We start from the raw sequence: 18,656 nt of genomic DNA, 5'->3' as shown, positions 1-18,656 counted from the left end.
ATCACTTTCACAGCCTATGTAGGCTTTACAAAGCCACTTCTTGTAGCCAGCTGTGGTCATATAGTGGTTAGTACTCTGCGTTGTGGCCGCAGCATCCCCGGTTCGAAACCGGGTCACGGCACAGCAATGTATTTCAGAAGGGATGTTTTTTGAACAGGTTAAGACTTACTCTGAAAGCTAAGAAACTCAGCAACTCTGCCTTTTGACAAAGTTCCCCAGCATATCGTAGGTTAATTACTTACATGAACTGATTCATCTGCTGTTTCAGAGGTTTTTACCATTTTTAAGCTCGAGAGCCAAATGAGAAATGCAGAGTCCTCAAACGACCAACATTATGAAGAAATAGTGTATGATTCTGAATGTTTACTCATATCTCGCGATATTCCCACTTTGGGTCCCAAACCATAGTTTAAGAATCCAGGTCAGAGTATCTTGAGTTTATTCAGTTCGAGACCCAAATGAAAAATGTACTGTCCTCGGATGACCGAAATTAAGAAGAAATAGCTTGTGACTCAAAATGTTTACTGATATCGCTCTGCCCACCTCTCACATACTCAGGCCCACTTTGGGTCCCAAAACATAGCTTAAGAAACCCTGTTGCTAGACAATTGAAGGAGTCCATATCGATTCCAATATTAGTAAATAACATCTGTTTTGTGACGTGATTTTGCAAGACAGAGATATGGGTTAAATGAATGAGACATGTTTGATATAAATACGTGTGGCGGTGTTCTTACCTGGAACATACTTGGCATCTACAGGCGCTGTGGCTTAGTTGGTTAAAGCGCCTGTCTAGTAAACAGGAGATCCTGAGTTCGAATCTCAGCAGAGCCTTTTCAAACATGTCATTGAACACATTGGTGGAAAGGTCAGAGTGGAGAGTGTTCTGCTTTTCTCAACCAATGAGTCTTGAGAATTTGGAGTGATGAGAGGAGAAAAGATGTGAGGAGGATGCAATTGAGATATTCCAATTTCACGGAAAAAGGGAACTTTTTCAAAGAATTACAACGTACCAACTGTCTCAACTTCAGCTGGTTCTTCAGTTGATTCATTTCGAGCACTAAATGAAGAGTTCAGCCAGCTTGTACAGGTCTCTGTCAGAGCATGAGTAGGCTTTACAAGCAATCTTTGGTAGCTCGCTGTGATCGTATAGTGTTTAGTACTCTGCGTTGTGGCCGCAGGAACCCCGGTCTGAATCCGGGTCACGGCAAAGAATTGCCATTTCAAAAGGGTTGTATTTTGAATGAGTTGAAACCTCCTGTGTGAGCTAAGAAACTCAATAACTCTTCCATTTGACAAAGTCTCTATCTCATGGTAGGTTAATTACTTACATTAACTGATTCATCTGCTTTTTCTTAGGTTTTTACCATTTTTAATCTCGAGATCCAACTGAGAAATGTTGTTTCCCCGAAACGACCAAAATTATGAAGAAATCGTGTATGATTCTGAATGTTTACTCATATCTCGCGATATTCCCACTTTGGGTCCCAAACCATAGTTTAAGAGTCCAGGTCAGAGTATCTTGAGTTTATTCAGTTCGAGACCCAAATGAAAAATGTACTGTCCTCGGATGACCGAAATTAAGAAGAAATAGCTTGTGACTCAAAATGTTTACTGATATCGCTCTGCCCACCTCTCACATACTCAGGCCCACTTTGGGTCCCAAAACATAGCTTAAGAAACCCTGTTGCTAGACAATTGAAGGAGTCCATATCGATTCCAATATTAGTAAATAACATCTGTTTTGTGACGTGATTTTGCAAGACAGAGATATGGGTTAAATGAATGAGACATGTTTGATATAAATACGTGTGGCGGTGTTCTTACCTGGAATATACTTGGCATCTACAGGCGCTGTGGCTTAGTTGGTTAAAGCGCCTGTCTAGTAAACAGGAGATCCTGAGTTCGAATCTCAGCAGAGCCTTTTCAAACATGTCATTGAACACATTGGTGGAAAGGTCAGAGTGGAGAGTGTTCTGCTTTTCTCAACCAATGAGTCTTGAGAATTTGGAGTGATGAGAGGAGAAAAGATGTGAGGAGGATGCAATTGAGATATTCCAATTTCACGGAAAAAGGGAACTTTTTCAAAGAATTACAACGTACCAACTGTCTCAACTTCAGCTGGTTCTTCAGTTGATTCATTTCGAGTGCTAAATGAAGAGTTCAGCCAGCTTGTACAGGTCTCTGTCAGAGCATGAGTAGGCTTTACAAGCAATCTTTGGTAGCTCGCTGTGATCGTATAGTGTTTAGTACTCTGCGTTGTGGCCGCAGGAACCCCGGTCTGAATCCGGGTCACGGCAAAGAATTGCCATTTCAAAAGGGTTGTATTTTGAATGAGTTGAAACCTCCTGTGTGAGCTAAGAAACTCAATAACTCTTCCATTTGACAAAGTCTCTATCTCATGGTAGGTTAATTACTTACATTAACTGATTCATCTGCTTTTTCTTAGGTTTTTACCATTTTTAATCTCGAGATCCAACTGAGAAATGTTGTTTCCCCGAAACGACCAAAATTATGAAGAAATCGTGTATGATTCTGAATGTTTACTCATATCTCGCGATATTCCCACTTTGGGTCCCAAACCATAGTTTAAGAATCCAGGTCAGAGTATCTTGAGTTTATTCAGTTCGAGACCCAAATGAAAAATGTACTGTCCTCGGATGACCGAAATAAAGTAGAAATAGCTTGTGACTCAAAATGTTTACTGATATCGCTCTGCCCACCTCTCACATACTCAGGCCCACTTTGGGTCCCAAAACATAGCTTAAGAAACCCTGTTGCTAGACAATTGAAGGAGTCCATATCGATTCCAATATTAGTAAATAACATCTGTTTTGTGACGTGATTTTGCAAGACAGAGATATGGGTTAAATGAATGAGACATGTTTGATATAAATACGTGTGGCGGTGTTCTTACCTGGAACATACTTGGCATCTACAGGCGCTGTGGCTTAGTTGGTTAAAGCGCCTGTCTAGTAAACAGGAGATCCTGAGTTCGAATCTCAGCAGAGCCTTTTCAAACATGTCATTGAACACATTGGTGGAAAGGTCAGAGTGGAGAGTGTTCTGCTTTTCTCAACCAATGAGTCTTGAGAATTTGGAGTGATGAGAGGAGAAAAGATGTGAGGAGGATGCAATTGAGATATTCCAATTTCACGGAAAAAGGGAACTTTTTCAAAGAATTACAACGTACCAACTGTCTCAACTTCAGCTGGTTCTTCAGTTGATTCATTTCGAGTGCTAAATGAAGAGTTCAGCCAGCTTGTACAGGTCTCTGTCAGAGCATGAGTAGGCTTTACAAGCAATCTTTGGTAGCTCGCTGTGATCGTATAGTGTTTAGTACTCTGCGTTGTGGCCGCAGGAACCCCGGTCTGAATCCGGGTCACGGCAAAGAATTGCCATTTCAAAAGGGTTGTATTTTGAATGAGTTGAAACCTCCTGTGTGAGCTAAGAAACTCAATAACTCTTCCATTTGACAAAGTCTCTATCTCATGGTAGGTTAATTACTTACATTAACTGATTCATCTGCTTTTTCTTAGGTTTTTACCATTTTTAATCTCGAGATCCAACTGAGAAATGTTGTTTCCCCGAAACGACCAAAATTATGAAGAAATCGTGTATGATTCTGAATGTTTACTCATATCTCGCGATATTCCCACTTTGGGTCCCAAACCATAGTTTAAGAATCCAGGTCAGAGTATCTTGAGTTTATTCAGTTCGAGACCCAAATGAAAAATGTACTGTCCTCGGATGACCGAAATAAAGAAGAAATAGCTTGTGACTCAAAATGTTTACTGATATCGCTCTGCCCACCTCTCACATACTCAGGCCCACTTTGGGTCCCAAAACATAGCTTAAGAAACCCTGTTGCTAGACAATTGAAGGAGTCCATATCGATTCCAATATTAGTAAATAACATCTGTTTTGTGACGTGATTTTGCAAGACAGAGATATGGGTTAAATGAATGAGACATGTTTGATATAAATACGTGTGGCGGTGTTCTTACCTGGAACATACTTGGCATCTACAGGCGCTGTGGCTTAGTTGGTTAAAGCGCCTGTCTAGTAAACAGGAGATCCTGAGTTCGAATCTCAGCAGAGCCTTTTCAAACATGTCATTGAACACATTGGTGGAAAGGTGAGAGTGGAGAGTGTTCTGCTTTTCTCAACCAATGAGTCTTGAGAATTTGGAGTGATGAGAGGAGAAAAGATGTGAGGAGGATGCAATTGAGATATTCCAATTTCACGGAAAAAGGGAACTTTTTCAAAGAATTACAACGTACCAACTGTCTCAACTTCAGCTGGTTCTTCAGTTGATTCATTTCGAGTGCTAAATGAAGAGTTCAGCCAGCTTGTACAGGTCTCTGTCAGAGCATGAGTAGGCTTCACAAGCAATCTTTGGTAGCTCGCTGTGATCGTATAGTGTTTAGTACTCTGCGTTGTGGCCGCAGGAACCCCGGTCTGAATCCGGGTCACGGCAAAGAATTGCCATTTCAAAAGGGTTGTATTTTGAATGAGTTGAAACCTCCTGTGTGAGCTAAGAAACTCAATAACTCTTCCATTTGACAAAGTCTCTATCTCATGGTAGGTTAATTACTTACATTAACTGATTCATCTGCTTTTTCTTAGGTTTTTACCATTTTTAATCTCGAGATCCAACTGAGAAATGTTGTTTCCCCGAAACGACCAAAATTATGAAGAAATCGTGTATGATTCTGAATGTTTACTCATATCTCGCGATATTCCCACTTTGGGTCCCAAACCATAGTTTAAGAGTCCAGGTCAGAGTATCTTGAGTTTATTCAGTTCGAGACCCAAATGAAAAATGTACTGTCCTCGGATGACCGAAATTAAGAAGAAATAGCTTGTGACTCAAAATGTTTACTGTTATCGCTCTGCCCACCTCTCACATACTCAGGCCCACTTTGGGTCCCAAAACATAGCTTAAGAAACCCTGTTGCTAGACAATTGAAGGAGTCCATATCGATTCCAATATTAGTAAATAACATCTGTTTTGTGACGTGATTTTGCAAGACAGAGATATGGGTTAAATGAATGAGACATGTTTGATATAAATACGTGTGGCGGTGTTCTTACCTGGAATATACTTGGCATCTACAGGCGCTGTGGCTTAGTTGGTTAAAGCGCCTGTCTAGTAAACAGGAGATCCTGAGTTCGAATCTCAGCAGAGCCTTTTCAAACATGTCATTGAACACATTGGTGGAAAGGTCAGAGTGGAGAGTGTTCTGCTTTTCTCAACCAATGAGTCTTGAGAATTTGGAGTGATGAGAGGAGAAAAGATGTGAGGAGGATGCAATTGAGATATTCCAATTTCACGGAAAAAGGGAACTTTTTCAAAGAATTACAACGTACCAACTGTCTCAACTTCAGCTGGTTCTTCAGTTGATTCATTTCGAGTGCTAAATGAAGAGTTCAGCCAGCTTGTACAGGTCTCTGTCAGAGCATGAGTAGGCTTTACAAGCAATCTTTGGTAGCTCGCTGTGATCGTATAGTGTTTAGTACTCTGCGTTGTGGCCGCAGGAACCCCGGTCTGAATCCGGGTCACGGCAAAGAATTGCCATTTCAAAAGGGTTGTATTTTGAATGAGTTGAAACCTCCTGTGTGAGCTAAGAAACTCAATAACTCTTCCATTTGACAAAGTCTCTATCTCATGGTAGGTTAATTACTTACATTAACTGATTCATCTGCTTTTTCTTAGGTTTTTACCATTTTTAATCTCGAGATCCAACTGAGAAATGTTGTTTCCCCGAAACGACCAAAATTATGAAGAAATCGTGTATGATTCTGAATGTTTACTCATATCTCGCGATATTCCCACTTTGGGTCCCAAACCATAGTTTAAGAATCCAGGTCAGAGTATCTTGAGTTTATTCAGTTCGAGACCCAAATGAAAAATGTACTGTCCTCGGATGACCGAAATAAAGAAGAAATAGCTTGTGACTCAAAATGTTTACTGATATCGCTCTGCCCACCTCTCACATACTCAGGCCCACTTTGGGTCCCAAAACATAGCTTAAGAAACCCTGTTGCTAGACAATTGAAGGAGTCCATATCGATTCCAATATTAGTAAATAACATCTGTTTTGTGACGTGATTTTGCAAGACAGAGATATGGGTTAAATGAATGAGACATGTTTGATATAAATACGTGTGGCGGTGTTCTTACCTGGAACATACTTGGCATCTACAGGCGCTGTGGCTTAGTTGGTTAAAGCGCCTGTCTAGTAAACAGGAGATCCTGAGTTCGAATCTCAGCAGAGCCTTTTCAAACATGTCATTGAACACATTGGTGGAAAGGTCAGAGTGGAGAGTGTTCTGCTTTTCTCAACCAATGAGTCTTGAGAATTTGGAGTGATGAGAGGAGAAAAGATGTGAGGAGGATGCAATTGAGATATTCCAATTTCACGGAAAAAGGGAACTTTTTCAAAGAATTACAACGTACCAACTGTCTCAACTTCAGCTGGTTCTTCAGTTGATTCATTTCGAGTGCTAAATGAAGAGTTCAGCCAGCTTGTACAGGTCTCTGTCAGAGCATGAGTAGGCTTTACAAGCAATCTTTGGTAGCTCGCTGTGATCGTATAGTGTTTAGTACTCTGCGTTGTGGCCGCAGGAACCCCGGTCTGAATCCGGGTCACGGCAAAGAATTGCCATTTCAAAAGGGTTGTATTTTGAATGAGTTGAAACCTCCTGTGTGAGCTAAGAAACTCAATAACTCTTCCATTTGACAAAGTCTCTATCTCATGGTAGGTTAATTACTTACATTAACTGATTCATCTGCTTTTTCTTAGGTTTTTACCATTTTTAATCTCGAGATCCAACTGAGAAATGTTGTTTCCCCGAAACGACCAAAATTATGAAGAAATCGTGTATGATTCTGAATGTTTACTCATATCTCGCGATATTCCCACTTTGGGTCCCAAACCATAGTTTAAGAATCCAGGTCAGAGTATCTTGAGTTTATTCAGTTCGAGACCCAAATGAAAAATGTACTGTCCTCGGATGACCGAAATAAAGAAGAAATAGCTTGTGACTCAAAATGTTTACTGATATCGCTCTGCCCACCTCTCACATACTCAGGCCCACTTTGGGTCCCAAAACATAGCTTAAGAAACCCTGTTGCTAGACAATTGAAGGAGTCCATATCGATTCCAATATTAGTAAATAACATCTGTTTTGTGACGTGATTTTGCAAGACAGAGATATGGGTTAAATGAATGAGACATGTTTGATATAAATACGTGTGGCGGTGTTCTTACCTGGAACATACTTGGCATCTACAGGCGCTGTGGCTTAGTTGGTTAAAGCGCCTGTCTAGTAAACAGGAGATCCTGAGTTCGAATCTCAGCAGAGCCTTTTCAAACATGTCATTGAACACATTGGTGGAAAGGTGAGAGTGGAGAGTGTTCTGCTTTTCTCAACCAATGAGTCTTGAGAATTTGGAGTGATGAGAGGAGAAAAGATGTGAGGAGGATGCAATTGAGATATTCCAATTTCACGGAAAAAGGGAACTTTTTCAAAGAATTACAACGTACCAACTGTCTCAACTTCAGCTGGTTCTTCAGTTGATTCATTTCGAGTGCTAAATGAAGAGTTCAGCCAGCTTGTACAGGTCTCTGTCAGAGCATGAGTAGGCTTTACAAGCAATCTTTGGTAGCTCGCTGTGATCGTATAGTGTTTAGTACTCTGCGTTGTGGCCGCAGGAACCCCGGTCTGAATCCGGGTCACGGCAAAGAATTGCCATTTCAAAAGGGTTGTATTTTGAATGAGTTGAAACCTCCTGTGTGAGCTAAGAAACTCAATAACTCTTCCATTTGACAAAGTCTCTATCTCATGGTAGGTTAATTACTTACATTAACTGATTCATCTGCTTTTTCTTAGGTTTTTACCATTTTTAATCTCGAGATCCAACTGAGAAATGTTGTTTCCCCGAAACGACCAAAATTATGAAGAAATCGTGTATGATTCTGAATGTTTACTCATATCTCGCGATATTCCCACTTTGGGTCCCAAACCATAGTTTAAGAATCCAGGTCAGAGTATCTTGAGTTTATTCAGTTCAAGACCCAAATGAAAAATGTACTGTCCTCGGATGACCGAAATTAAGAAGAAATAGCTTGTGACTCAAAACGTTTACTGATATCGCGCTGCCCACCTCTCACATACTCAGGCCCACTTTGGGTCCCAAAACATAGCTTAAGAAACCCTGTTGCTAGACAATTGAAGGAGTCCATATCGATTCCAATATTAGTAAATAACATCTGTTTTGTGACGTGATTTTGCAAGACAGAGATATGGGTTAAATGAATGAGACATGTTTGACATAAATACGTGTGGCGGTGTTCTTACCTGGAACATACTTGGCATCTACAGGCGCTGTGGCTTAGTTGGTTAAAGCGCCTGTCTAGTAAACAGGAGATCCTGAGTTCGAATCTCAGCAGAGCCTTTTCAAACATGTCATTGAGCAAATTGGTGGAAAGGTCAGAGTGGACAGCGTTCCGCTTTTCTAAACCAATGAGTCTTGAGAATTTGGAGTGATGAGAGGAGAAAAGATGAAAGGAGGATGCAATTGAGATATTCCAATTTCACGGAAAAAGGGAACTTTTTCAAAGAATTACAACGTACCAACTGTCTCAACTTCAGCTGGTTCTTTAGTTGATTCATTTCGAGTGCTAAATGAAGAGTTCAGCCAGCTTGTACAGGTCTCTGTCAGAGCATGAGTAGGCTTTACAAGCAATCTTTGGTAGCTCGCTGTGATCGTATAGTGTTTAGTACTCTGCGTTGTGGCCGCAGGAACCCCGGTCTGAATCCGGGTCACGGCAAAGAATTGCCATTTCAAAAGGGTTGTATTTTGAATGAGTTGAAACCTCCTGTGTGAGCTAAGAAACTCAATAACTCTTCCATTTGACAAAGTCTCTATCTCATGGTAGGTTAATTACTTACATTAACTGATTCATCTGCTTTTTCTTAGGTTTTTACCATTTTTAATCTCAAGATCCAACTGAGAAATGTTGTTTCCCCGAAACGACCAAAATGATGAAGAAATCGTGTATGATTCTGAATGTTTACTCATATCTCGCGATATTCCCACTTTGGGGCCCAAACCATAGTTTAAGAATCCAGGTCAGAGTATCTTGAGTTTATTCAGTTCGAGACCCAAATGAAAAATGTACTGTCCTCGGATGACCGAAATTAAGAAGAAATAGCTTGTGACTCAAAATGTTTACTGATATCGCGCTGCCCACCTCTCACATACTCAGGCCCACTTTGGGTCCCAAAACCTAACTTAAGAAACCCTGTTGCTAGACAATTGAAGGAGTCCATATCGATTCCAATATTAGTAAATAACATCTGTTTTGTGACGTGATTTTGCAAGACAGAGATATGGGTTAAATGAATGAGACATGTTTGACATAAATACGTGTGGCGGTGTTCTTACCTGGAACATACTTGGCATCTACAGGCGTTGGTTAAAGCGCCTGTCTAGTAAACAGGAGATCCTGAGTTCGAATCTCAGCAGAGCCTTTTCAAACATGTCATTGAACACATTGGTGGAAAGGTCAGAGTGGACAGCGTTCCACTTTTCTCAACCAATGAGTCTTGAGAATTTGGAGTGATGAGAGGAGAAAAGATGTGAGGAGGATGCAATTGAGATATTCCAATTTCACGGAAAAAGGGAACTTTTTCAAAGAATTACAACGTACCAACTGTCTCAACTTCAGCTGGTTCTTCAGTTGATTCATTTCGAGTGCTAAATGAAGAGTTCAGCCAGCTTGTACAGGTCTCTGTCAGAGCATGAGTAGGCTTTACAAGCAATCTTTGGTAGCTCACTGTGATCGTATAGTGTTTAGTACTCTGCGTTGTGGCCGCAGGAACCCCGGTCTGAATCCGGGTCACGGCAAAGAATTGCCATTTCAAAAGGGTTGTATTTTGAATGAGTTGAAACCTCCTGTGTGAGCTAAGAAACTCAATAACTCTTCCATTTGACAAAGTCTCTATCTCATGGTAGGTTAATTACTTACATTAACTGATTCATCTGCTTTTTCTTAGGTTTTTACCATTTTTAATCTCGAGATCCAACTGAGAAATGTTGTTTCCCCGAAACGACCAAAATTATGAAGAAATCGTGTATGATTCTGAATGTTTACTCATATCTCGCGATATTCCCACTTTGGGTCCCAAACCATAGTTTAAGAATCCAGGTCAGAGTATCTTGAGTTTATTCAGTTCAAGACCCAAATGAAAAATGTACTGTCCTCGGATGACCGAAATTAAGAAGAAATAGCTTGTGACTCAAAATGTTTACTGATATCGCGCTGCCCACCTCTCACATACTCAGGCCCACTTTGGGTCCCAAAACCTAACTTAAGAAACCCTGTTGCTAGACAATTGAAGGAGTCCATATCGATTCCAATATTAGTAAATAACATCTGTTTTGTGACGTGATTTTGCAAGACAGAGATATGGGTTAAATGAATGAGACATGTTTGACATAAATACGTGTGGCGGTGTTCTTACCTGGAACATACTTGGCATCTACAGGCGTTGGTTAAAGCGCCTGTCTAGTAAACAGGAGATCCTGAGTTCGAATCTCAGCAGAGCCTTTTCAAACATGTCATTGAACACATTGGTGGAAAGGTCAGAGTGGACAGCGTTCAACTTTTCTCAACCAATGAGTCTTGAGAATTTGGAGTGATGAGAGGAGAAAAGATGTGAGGAGGATGCAATTGAGATATTCCAATTTCACGGAAAAAGGGAACTTTTTCAAAGAATTACAACGTACCAACTGTCTCAACTTCAGCTGGTTCTTCAGTTGATTCATTTCGAGTGCTAAATGAAGAGTTCAGCCAGCTTGTACAGGTCTCTGTCAGAGCATGAGTAGGCTTTACAAGCAATCTTTGGTAGCTCGCTGTGATCGTATAGTGTTTAGTACTCTGCGTTGTGGCCGCAGGAACCCCGGTCTGAATCCGGGTCACGGCAAAGAATTGCCATTTCAAAAGGGTTGTATTTTGAATGAGTTGAAACCTCCTGTGTGAGCTAAGAAACTCAATAACTCTTCCATTTGACAAAGTCTCTATCTCATGGTAGGTTAATTACTTACATTAACTGATTCATCTGCTTTTTCTTAGGTTTTTACCATTTTTAATCTCGAGATCCAACTGAGAAATGTTGTTTCCCCGAAACGACCAAAATTATGAAGAAATCGTGTATGATTCTGAATGTTTACTCATATCTCGCGATATTCCCACTTTGGGTCCCAAACCATAGTTTAAGAATCCAGGTCAGAGTATCTTGAGTTTATTCAGTTCAAGACCCAAATGAAAAATGTACTGTCCTCGGATGACCGAAATTAAGAAGAAATAGCTTGTGACTCAAAACGTTTACTGATATCGCGCTGCCCACCTCTCACATACTCAGGCCCACTTTGGGTCCCAAAACATAGCTTAAGAAACCCTGTTGCTAGACAATTGAAGGAGTCCATATCGATTCCAATATTAGTAAATAACATCTGTTTTGTGACGTGATTTTGCAAGACAGAGATATGGGTTAAATGAATGAGACATGTTTGACATAAATACGTGTGGCGGTGTTCTTACCTGGAACATACTTGGCATCTACAGGCGCTGTGGCTTAGTTGGTTAAAGCGCCTGTCTAGTAAACAGGAGATCCTGAGTTCGAATCTCAGCAGAGCCTTTTCAAACATGTCATTGAACAAATTGGTGGAAAGGTCAGAGTGGACAGCGTTCCGCTTTTCTAAACCAATGAGTCTTGAGAATTTGGAGTGATGAGAGGAGAAAAGATGAAAGGAGGATGCAATTGAGATATTCCAATTTCACGGAAAAAGGGAACTTTTTCAAAGAATTACAACGTACCAACTGTCTCAACTTCAGCTGGTTCTTCAGTTGATTCATTTCGAGTGCTAAATGAAGAGTTCAGCCAGCTTGTACAGGTCTCTGTCAGAGCATGAGTAGGCTTTACAAGCAATCTTTGGTAGCTCGCTGTGATCGTATAGTGTTTAGTACTCTGCGTTGTGGCCGCAGGAACCCCGGTCTGAATCCGGGTCACGGCAAAGAATTGCCATTTCAAAAGGGTTGTATTTTGAATGAGTTGAAACCTCCTGTGTGAGCTAAGAAACTCAATAACTCTTCCATTTGACAAAGTCTCTATCTCATGGTAGGTTAATTACTTACATTAACTGATTCATCTGCTTTTTCTTAGGTTTTTACCATTTTTAATCTCGAGATCCAACTGAGAAATGTTGTTTCCCCGAAACGACCAAAATTATGAAGAAATCGTGTATGATTCTGAATGTTTACTCATATCTCGCGATATTCCCACTTTGGGTCCCAAACCATAGTTTAAGAATCCAGGTCAGAGTATCTTGAGTTTATTCAGTTCAAGACCCAAATGAAAAATGTACTGTCCTCGGATGACCGAAATTAAGAAGAAATAGCTTGTGACTCAAAACGTTTACTGATATCGCGCTGCCCACCTCTCACATACTCAGGCCCACTTTGGGTCCCAAAACATAGCTTAAGAAACCCTGTTGCTAGACAATTGAAGGAGTCCATATCGATTCCAATATTAGTAAATAACATCTGTTTTGTGACGTGATTTTGCAAGACAGAGATATGGGTTAAATGAATGAGACATGTTTGACATAAATACGTGTGGCGGTGTTCTTACCTGGAACATACTTGGCATCTACAGGCGTTGGTTAAAGCGCCTGTCTAGTAAACAGGAGATCCTGAGTTCGAATCTCAGCAGAGCCTTTTCAAACATTTCATTGAACACATTGGTGGAAAGGTCAGAGTGGACAGCGTTCCACTTTTCTCAACCAATGAGTCTTGAGAATTTGGAGTGATGAGAGGAGAAAAGATGTGAGGAGGATGCAATTGAGATATTCCAATTTCACGGAAAAAGGGAACTTTTTCAAAGAATTACAACGTACCAACTGTCTCAACTTCAGCTGGTTCTTCAGTTGATTCATTTCGAGTGCTAAATGAAGAGTTCAGCCAGCTTGTACAGGTCTCTGTCAGAGCATGAGTAGGCTTTACAAGCAATCTTTGGTAGCTCGCTGTGATCGTATAGTGTTTAGTACTCTGCGTTGTGGCCGCAGGAACCCCGGTCTGAATCCGGGTCACGGCAAAGAATTGCCATTTCAAAAGGGTTGTATTTTGAATGAGTTGAAACCTCCTGTGTGAGCTAAGAAACTCAATAACTCTTCCATTTGACAAAGTCTCTATCTCATGGTAGGTTAATTACTTACATTAACTGATTCATCTGCTTTTTCTTAGGTTTTTACCATTTTTAATCTCGAGATCCAACTGAGAAATGTTGTTTCCCCGAAACGACCAAAATTATGAAGAAATCGTGTATGATTCTGAATGTTTACTCATATCTCGCGATATTCCCACTTTGGGTCCCAAACCATAGTTTAAGAATCCAGGTCAGAGTATCTTGAGTTTATTCAGTTCAAGACCCAAATGAAAAATGTACTGTCCTCGGATGACCGAAATTAAGAAGAAATAGCTTGTGACTCAAAACGTTTACTGATATCGCGCTGCCCACCTCTCACATACTCAGGCCCACTTTGGGTCCCAAAACATAGCTTAAGAAACCCTGTTGCTAGACAATTGAAGGAGTCCATATCGATTCCAATATTAGTAAATAACATCTGTTTTGTGACGTGATTTTGCAAGACAGAGATATGGGTTAAATGAATGAGACATGTTTGACATAAATACGTGTGGCGGTGTTCTTACCTGGAACATACTTGGCATCTACAGGCGTTGGTTAAAGCGCCTGTCTAGTAAACAGGAGATCCTGAGTTCGAATCTCAGCAGAGCCTTTTCAAACATTTCATTGAACACATTGGTGGAAAGGTCAGAGTGGACAGCGTTCCACTTTTCTCAACCAATGAGTCTTGAGAATTTGGAGTGATGAGAGGAGAAAAGATGTGAGGAGGATGCAATTGAGATATTCCAATTTCACGGAAAAAGGGAACTTTTTCAAAGAATTACAACGTACCAACTGTCTCAACTTCAGCTGGTTCTTCAGTTGATTCATTTCGAGTGCTAAATGAAGAGTTCAGCCAGCTTGTACAGGTCTCTGTCAGAGCATGAGTAGGCTTTACAAGCAATCTTTGGTAGCTCGCTGTGATCGTATAGTGTTTAGTACTCTGCGTTGTGGCCGCAGGAACCCCGGTCTGAATCCGGGTCACGGCAAAGAATTGCCATTTCAAAAGGGTTGTATTTTGAATGAGTTGAAACCTCCTGTGTGAGCTAAGAAACTCAATAACTCTTCCATTTGACAAAGTCTCTATCTCATGGTAGGTTAATTACTTACATTAACTGATTCATCTGCTTTTTCTTAGGTTTTTACCATTTTTAATCTCGAGATCCAACTGAGAAATGTTGTTTCCCCGAAACGACCAAAATTATGAAGAAATCGTGTATGATTCTGAATGTTTACTCATATCTCGCGATATTCCCACTTTGGGTCCCAAACCATAGTTTAAGAATCCAGGTCAGAGTATCTTGAGTTTATTCAGTTCAAGACCCAAATGAAAAATGTACTGTCCTCGGATGACCGAAATTAAGAAGAAATAGCTTGTGACTCAAAATGTTTACTGATATCGCGCTGCCCACCTCTCACATACTCAGGCCCACTTTGGGTCCCAAAACCTAACTTAAGAAACCCTGTTGCTAGACAATTGAAGGAGTCCATATCGATTCCAATATTAGTAAATAACATCTGTTTTGTGACGTGATTTTGCAAGACAGAGATATGGGTTAAATGAATGAGACATGTTTGACATAAATACGTGTGGCGGTGTTCTTACCTGGAACATACTTGGCATCTACAGGCGTTGGTTAAAGCGCCTGTCTAGTAAACAGGAGATCCTGAGTTCGAATCTCAGCAGAGCCTTTTCAAACATGTCATTGAACACATTTGTGGAAAGGTCAGAGTGGACAGCGTTCCACTTTTCTCAACCAATGAGTCTTGAGAATTTGGAGTGATGAGAGGAGAAAAGATGTGAGGAGGATGCAATTGAGATATTCCAATTTCACGGAAAAAGGGAACTTTTTCAAAGAATTACAACGTACCAACTGTCTCAACTTCAGCTGGTTCTTCAGTTGATTCATTTCGAGTGCTAAATGAAGAGTTCAGCCAGCTTGTACAGGTCTCTGTCAGAGCATGAGTAGGCTTTACAAGCAATCTTTGGTAGCTCGCTGTGATCGTATAGTGTTTAGTACTCTGCGTTGTGGCCGCAGGAACCCCGGTCTGAATCCGGGTCACGGCAAAGAATTGCCATTTCAAAAGGGTTGTATTTTGAATGAGTTGAAACCTCCTGTGTGAGCTAAGAAACTCAATAACTCTTCCATTTGACAAAGTCTCTATCTCATGGTAGGTTAATTACTTACATTAACTGATTCATCTGCTTTTTCTTAGGTTTTTACCATTTTTAATCTCGAGATCCAACTGAGAAATGTTGTTTCCCCGAAACGACCAAAATGATGAAGAAATCGTGTATGATTCTGAATGTTTACTCATATCTCGCGATATTCCCACTTTGGGTCCCAAACCATAGTTTAAGAATCCAGGTCAGAGTATCTTGAGTTTATTCAGTTCAAGACCCAAATGAAAAATGTACTGTCCTCGGATGACCGAAATTAAGAAGAAATAGCTTGTGACTCAAAACGTTTACTGATATCGCGCTGCCCACCTCTCACATACTCAGGCCCACTTTGGGTCCCAAAACATAGCTTAAGAAACCCTGTTGCTAGACAATTGAAGGAGTCCATATCGATTCCAATATTAGTAAATAACATCTGTTTTGTGACGTGATTTTGCAAGACAGAGATATGGGTTAAATGAATGAGACATGTTTGACATAAATACGTGTGGCGGTGTTCTTACCTGGAACATACTTGGCATCTACAGGCGCTGTGGCTTAGTTGGTTAAAGCGCCTGTCTAGTAAACAGGAGATCCTGAGTTCGAATCTCAGCAGAGCCTTTTCAAACATGTCATTGAACAAATTGGTGGAAAGGTCAGAGTGGACAGCGTTCCGCTTTTCTAAACCAATGAGTCTTGAGAATTTGGAGTGATGAGAGGAGAAAAGATGAAAGGAGGATGCAATTGAGATATTCCAATTTCACGGAAAAAGGAAATTTTTCAAAGAATTACAACGTACCAACTGTCTCAACTTCAGCTGGTTCTTCAGTTGATTCATTTCGAGTGCTAAATGAAGAGTTCAGCCAGCTTGTACAGGTCTCTGTCAGAGCATGAGTAGGCTTTACAAGCAATCTTTGGTAGCTCGCTGTGATCGTATAGTGTTTAGTACTCTGCGTTGTGGCCGCAGGAACCCCGGTCTGAATCCGGGTCACGGCAAAGAATTGCCATTTCAAAAGGGTTGTATTTTGAATGAGTTGAAACCTCCTGTGTGAGCTAAGAAACTCAATAACTCTTCCATTTGACAAAGTCTCTATCTCATGGTAGGTTAATTACTTACATTAACTGATTCATCTGCTTTTTCTTAGGTTTTTACCATTTTTAATCTCGAGATCCAACTGAGAAATGTTGTTTCCCCGAAACGACCAAAATGATGAAGAAATCGTGTATGATTCTGAATGTTTACTCATATCTCGCGATATTCCCACTTTGGGGCCCAAACCATAGTTTAAGAATCCAGGTCAGAGTATCTTGAGTTTATTCAGTTCGAGACCCAAATGAAAAATGTACTGTCCTCGGATGACCGAAATTAAGAAGAAATAGCTTGTGACTCAAAATGTTTACTGATATCGCGCTGCCCACCTCTCACATACTCAGGCCCACTTTGGGTCCCAAAACCTAACTTAAGAAACCCTGTTGCTAGACAATTGAAGGAGTCCATATCGATTCCAATATTAGTAAATAACATCTGTTTTGTGACGTGATTTTGCAAGACAGAGATATGGGTTAAATGAATGAGACATGTTTGACATAAATACGTGTGGCGGTGTTCTTACCTGGAACATACTTGGCATCTACAGGCGTTGGTTAAAGCGCCTGTCTAGTAAACAGGAGATCCTGAGTTCGAATCTCAGCAGAGCCTTTTCAAACATGTCATTGAACACATTGGTGGAAAGGTCAGAGTGGACAGCGTTCCACTTTTCTCAACCAATGAGTCTTGAGAATTTGGAGTGATGAGAGGAGAAAAGATGTGAGGAGGATGCAATTGAGATATTCCAATTTCACGGAAAAAGGGAACTTTTTCAAAGAATTACAACGTACCAACTGTCTCAACTTCAGCTGGTTCTTCAGTTGATTCATTTCGAGTGCTAAATGAAGAGTTCAGCCAGCTTGTACAGGTCTCTGTCAGAGCATGAGTAGGCTTTACAAGCAATCTTTGGTAGCTCGCTGTGATCGTATAGTGTTTAGTACTCTGCGTTGTGGCCGCAGGAACCCCGGTCTGAATCCGGGTCACGGCAAAGAATTGCCATTTCAAAAGGGTTGTATTTTGAATGAGTTGAAACCTCCTGTGTGAGCTAAGAAACTCAATAACTCTTCCATTTGACAAAGTCTCTATCTCATGGTAGGTTAATTACTTACATTAACTGATTCATCTGCTTTTTCTTAGGTTTTTACCATTTTTAATCTCGAGATCCAACTGAGAAATGTTGTTTCCCCGAAACGACCAAAATGATGAAGAAATCGTGTATGATTCTGAATGTTTACTCATATCTCGCGATATTCCCACTTTGGGGCCCAAACCATAGTTTAAGAATCCAGGTCAGAGTATCTTGAGTTTATTCAGTTCAAGACCCAAATGAAAAATGTACTGTCCTCGGATGACCGAAATTAAGAAGAAATAGCTTGTGACTCAAAATGTTTACTGATATCGCGCTGCCCACCTCTCACATACTCAGGCCCACTTTGGGTCCCAAAACATAGCTTAAAAAACCCTGTTGCTAGACAATTGAAGGAGTCCATATCGATTCCAATATTAGTAAATAACATCTGTTTTGTGACGTGATTTTGCAAGACAGAGATATGGGTTAAATGAATGAGACATGTTTGATATAAATACGTGTGGCGGTGTTCTTACCTGGAACATACTTGGCATCTACAGGCGCTGTGGCTTAGTTGGTTAAAGCGCCTGTCTAGTAAACAGGAGATCCTGAGTTCGAATCTCAGCAGAGCCTTTTCAAACATGTCATTGAACATATTGGTGGAAAGGTCAGAGTGGAGAGTGTTCTGCTTTTCTCAACCAATGAGTCTTGAGAATTTGGATTGATGAGAGGAGAAAAGATGTGAGGAGGATGCAATTGAGATATTCCAATTTCACGGAAAAAGGGAACTTTTTCAAAGAATTACAACGTACCAACTGTCTCAACTTCAGCTGGTTCTTCAGTTGATTCATTTCGAGCGCTAAATGAAGAGTTCAGCCAGCTTGTACAGGTCTCTGTCAGAGCATGAGTAGGCTTTACAAGCAATCTTTGGTAGCTCGCTGTGATCGTATAGTGTTTAGTACTCTGCGTTCTGGCCGCAGGAACCCCGGTCTGAATCCGGGTCACGGCAAAGAATTGCCATTTCAAAAGGGTTGTATTTTGAATGAGTTGAAACCTCCTGTGTGAGCTAAGAAACTCAATAA

Source organism: Oncorhynchus mykiss, chromosome 16, assembly GCF_057628025.1.
Source record: "Oncorhynchus mykiss isolate SJ-2025 chromosome 16, ASM5762802v1, whole genome shotgun sequence".
Lineage (NCBI taxonomy): Eukaryota > Metazoa > Chordata > Actinopteri > Salmoniformes > Salmonidae > Oncorhynchus > Oncorhynchus mykiss.
Note: the sequence above shows the minus strand (reverse complement) of the source record.